We start from the raw sequence: 5,629 nt of genomic DNA on the forward strand, positions 1-5,629 counted from the left end.
TAAGGGCAAGAAAGTAAACAAATAATGATAGAAATCCCGGCAAGGGAATGCAATTAAACAATTAAATCCCGGCAAGGGAACAATATCAATAAATTTCCATGTCCCGGCAAGGGAGAAAATCAACAAAACAACAAAACGTCCCGGCAAGGGAATAAACCAATAACTCTTTCTCTTTCTTTCACTTTCATCTCATAGTTCACATTATCACTTGAGCCAACGCTCCAAGGATTTAAATATCTCATATACCTTCACAATTTGTATTGCAACTCGAGCCAACACTCCACGAAGTTCGAAGATCACAATTTCCTTTCACATACTCTTTACAACATATAGAAATCATCAATTAAGTATGGAAGCTGTAACAAAACCAGGATATTCGCAATATAAGGACTCACGGTCATGCTAGACACCAATGTATAGATACTCGTCACCATGCCTATACATCGTACTCGACAATTAGCAAGTAGCAAATAAGACTCAACTCCTATTCCCTCAAGCTAAGGTTAGACCAAACACTTACCTCAACTTCCACGGCCAAATCAATCCACAACAACCGCTTTCCCTATCCAATTCGGCTCCAACTCAATCAAATCTATACAATAATGACTTCATAGTATCAATATATGCTAAACAAATCAGACCCAATGCCTAATTATAGATTTTCAAGCTTTCTTTCCAAAATCCCAAAATTGACCCCGGGCTCGCTTGGTCAAAACACGAGGTTCGGACCAAATTCTTATCCCCCATTCACCCACGAGCCCGAAAATGTAATTTGTTTTCAAATTCGACCCCAAAACGAGGTCTAAATGAAGAAAAATCAAAAAGCACTAATTCTACCCAAATCCCCAATTTCTACCCTTAATTTCATGTTTTAGGCTTAGGAATTCATTAGATGATGATGGAAAATGAAGAAAACGAGTTAAACAATGCTTACCCAAGAACTTTGGTGAAGAAATGCTTCAATGGACGCCTAAAGACCTTGGAGAAGAAGGAGTTCGTGAAAACTTAGTGAAAATCCCGTAGCTACTGTTCTGGAAATTAAATATAACTGGGCGAAAAATGTTCTATGCGATCGCGGGAAAGGGATTGCGATCGCATAGGGTAATGTCTGCTGTGTACTGCGATCACGGATGTAAGGTTGCGATCGCATAGAGGAATAAAAAGGAAGGCTGGTTTTATACAATGCGATCGCGGAGAGTAGAATGCGATCGCATAGAAGGATTTCTGAACCCCCTAGGTTTGCTCTATGCGATCGCGGCACCTCTTATGCGATCGCATAGAAGGAATAACTGGGCAACCAACAACAGCTATTTCTGCAACATTTTTGAGGCTAAAACCATCTCGAAACACATCCGAATTCATTTCTCGGGCTTGGGACCCCGGAATTCGATTCCGGGCATACGCCCAAGTCCCATATTTTCCTACGGACCCTCCGGGACCGTCAAATCACGGGTTCGGGTCCGTTTACCCAAAATGTTGACCGGAGTCAAATTTACTCATTTTAATATCAAATTTCAGCATTTTTCACAGAATTTCATATTTAAGCTTTCCGGCTACGCGCTCGGACTGCGCACGCAAATCGAGGCAACTACAAATGAGGTTTTCAGGGCCTCGGAAGCACGTAATGAGTAAGAAAATAGGTGATGACCCTTTGGGTCGTCACATTCTCCACCTCTAAAACAACCGTTCGTCCTCGAACGGAGAAAAGAAAGAAACACCTGAGTCGGGGAATAGATGGGGAGAACAGCTCCGCATATCGGACTTGGACTCCCAGGTCGATACCTCAGGAGGCTGACCTCTCCACTGAACACGAACAGAAGGGAAACTCTTGGATCTCAACTGATGAACCTGCCGGTCTAGAATAGCTCCCGGCTCCTCCTCATAAGACAGATCCTTGTCCAACTAGACAGTGTTGAAATCTAACACGTGGGCTGGATCGCCGTGATACCTCCGAAGCGTGGACACATGAAAAACTGGATGCACGGCTGATAAGCTCGGCGGCAAACAAGTCTATAAGCCACCTCTCCCACTCGGTCAAGAATCTCAAACGGACCAATGAACTTAGGGCTAAGCTTGCCCTTCTTCCCAAACCTTATCACGCCCTTCATAGGCGATACTCGGAGCAATACCCGCTCACCAACCATAAAGGCCACATCTCGAACCTTGCGGTCTGCATAACTCTTTTGCCTGGACTGAGCTGAACGAACCTATCCTGAATAATCCTGACCTTGTCCAAGGCCTCCTGAACCATATCCGTACCCAACAACCGAGCCTCTCCCGGCTCAAACCATCCAACCGGAGACCGACACCGCCTACCATATAAGGCCTCATAAGGAGCCATCTGGATACTCGACTGGTAGCTGTTGTTCTAGGCAAACTCTGCTAAAGGCAAGAACTGATCCCATGACCCTCCAAAGTCAATAACACAAGCTCGGAGCATATCCTCCAATATCTGAATAGTCCGCTCGGACTATCCATCCGTCTGAGGATGAAATGCTGTACTCAACTCAACCTGGGTGCCTAACTCTCGCCGAACTGCTCTCCAGAAACGCGAGGTAAACTGCATGCCTCGGTCCGAAAAGATAGATACCGGCACACCATGAAGGCGAACAACCTCCCGGATATAGATCTCAGCTAACCTCTCGGATGAATAGGAGACTGCCACAGGAATGAAATGCGCTGACTTGGTCAGCCTATCAACAATGACCCAAACTGCATCGAACTTCTTCCGGGACAACGGAAGTCCAGTAACGAAGTCCATAGTGATCCTCTCCCACTTCCACTCAGGAAGCTTAATCCTCTGAAATAAACCACCAGGCCTCTGATGCTCATACTTAACCTGCTGACAATTCAAACACCGCGCCACATATGCCACAATACCCTTCTTCATTCTATGCCACTAATAATGCTGCCGCAAATCCTGATACATCTTCGAGGCGCCCGGATGAATAGAATACCGAGAAGTATGGGCCTCCTGTAAGATCAACTCCCGAAGTCCATCCACGTTGGGCACACAAACTCGTCCCTGCAATCTCAAGATTCCATCAGCATCCAATATAACATGTCTGGCACCTCCGCGCTGCACCGTGTCTCTAAGGACACACAAATGGGGATCATCATACTACCGATCACGGATACGCTCCAATAATGAAGAACGAGCGACCGTGCAAGCTAACACACGACTAGGCTCCGAAACATCCAACCTCACAAACTGATTGGCTAGGGCCTAAATATCCAAAGCAAGCAGCCTCTCACCGACCGGAATATAAGCAAGACTGCCCATACTGGCTGACTTCCTACTCAATGCATCAGCCACCACATTGGCCTTCCCCGGATGATATAGAATGGTGATATCATAATCCTTCAACAACTCCAACCACCTCCTCTGCCTCAAATTCAACTCCTTTTGCTTGAACAAGTACTGAAGACTCTTGTGGTCGGTGAACACCTCACATGCTACGCCATACAAATAGTGCCTCCAAATCTTCAATGCGTGAACAATGGCTGCCAACTCCAAATCATGCACTGGATAGTTCTTCTCATGAATCTTCTCGAAGCATAGGCAATGACCTTGCCATCTTACATCAACAATGCACCAAGCCCAACACGGGAAGCATCACAATAGACCGTATAAGGCCCTGAACCTGTGGGCAAAACTAACACCGGTGCCGCAGTCAGAGCTGTCTTGAGCTTCTGAAAGCTCGCCTCACACTCATCCAACCATCTAAACTGGGCACCCTTCTGGGTCAATCTAGTCATCGGGGCTGTAATGGATGAAAACCCCTCCACGAACCGTCGATAGTAGCCTGCCAACCCCAAGAAACTCCGGATCTCTGTAGCTGATGCTGGTCTAGGCCAGTTCTTGACTGCCTCGATCTTCTTTGGGTCCACCTGAATATCCTCTGCTGATACAACATGACCCAGGAATGCAACCGAACTCAGCCAGAACCCACACTTGGAGAACTTGGCATAAAGCTGACTATCCCTCAGAGTCTGAAGAACCACTCTAAGGTGCTGCTCGTGCTCCTCCTGGCTGCGGGAATATATCAATGAAGACTATCACGAATGAGTCCAAATAAGGCCTGAACACTCGGTTCATCAAGTCCATGAAAGCCGCTGGGGCATTTGTCAACCCGAATGACATAACCAAGAACTCATAATGCCCATACCGAGTGCGGAAAGCTGTCTTAAGGACATCGGATGCCCTAATCCTCAACTGATGGTAGCCAGATCGCAAGTCAATCTTGGAAAATACCCTGGCACCCTGAAGCTGGTCGAACAAATCATCAATCCTCGGCAGTGGATACTTATTCTTGATCGTTACCTTGTTCAATTGCCGGTAATCAATACACATTCTCATTGCCCCATCCTTCTTCTTGACAAATAACACCGGCGCACCCCAAGGTGAGACACTAGGTTTAATGAAACCATTCCCAAGCAAATCCTGCAACTGTTCCTTTAACTCTTTCAACTCCGGCGGGGCCATACGATATGGGGGGATAGAAATGGGCTGAGTGCCCGGGGCCAGATCAATGCAGAAATCAATATCCCTGTCGGGTGGCATACCCGACAGGTCTGAAGGGAAAACATCAGGGAACTCACAAACAAAGGGCACATAATCAATAGAAGGAACCTCGACACTGGAATCCCGAACATAGGCTAAATAGGCCAAACACCCCTTCTCGACCATACGTTGAGCCTTCACGTACGAAATAACACTGCGGGTAGAGTGACCTGGGGTCCCTCTCCACTCTAAACGGGGCAAATCTGGTAAAGCTAAGGTCACAGTCTTGGCATGGCAGTCCAAGATAGCATGATACCGGGATAACCAGTCCATCCCCAATATAACATCGAAGTCGACCATATCTAAAAGCAACAAGTCAACACGGGTCTCAAGACCCCCAATCACCAACAACACAAGAACGATGAACTCGATCGACCACAATAGAATCACCCACCGGTGTAGATACCTAAACAAGAATACTCAGTGGATTACTAGGCATGACCAGGTACGGTGCAAAATAAGAGGACACATACGAATACGTAGACCCTGGATCAAATAGCACCGAAGCATCTCTATCACAAACTAGAATAGTACCTGTAATGACTGCATCTGAAGACTCAGCCTCTGGCCTGGCTGGAAGAGCATAACATCGGGGCTGGGCCCCACCACCCTAAACCACCTCTCTAGGACGGCCGACTGCTAGCTGGCCTCCACCTCTGGCGGCCTGAGCTCTACCTCTATGACCTCTACCTCCACCTCTAGCACCTCCGCCCCCGCCTCTGGCTGGCTGGGCGACCTGTGGAAAATCTGGTGCCTGAATCATATGACGGGGACCCTGCTGCTGCGACTGAGCACCCCTCAACCTCGGGCAAGCCCTCCTGATGTGACCATACTCACCACACTCATAACATCCACCCGAATGCTGTAGCTGAGGAAACTGAGGCTGACCCTGGCGGCCTAAATGACCACCTCGGAAACTCTGAAGCGGCGGTGCACTGATTGGAGCCGGTGGTGCACTGTAAGGCTGCTGATCAGAATAGTGCATCTGAGAACCTCGACCGCCTGAAGTACCATGAGAGACCTGGAGAGCGGAATGAAAGGGCCTAGGAGGATGGCCTCTACCAT

This window comes from Nicotiana attenuata, unplaced genomic scaffold (assembly GCF_001879085.1).
Source record: "Nicotiana attenuata strain UT unplaced genomic scaffold, NIATTr2, whole genome shotgun sequence".
Taxonomy (NCBI): domain Eukaryota; kingdom Viridiplantae; phylum Streptophyta; class Magnoliopsida; order Solanales; family Solanaceae; genus Nicotiana; species Nicotiana attenuata.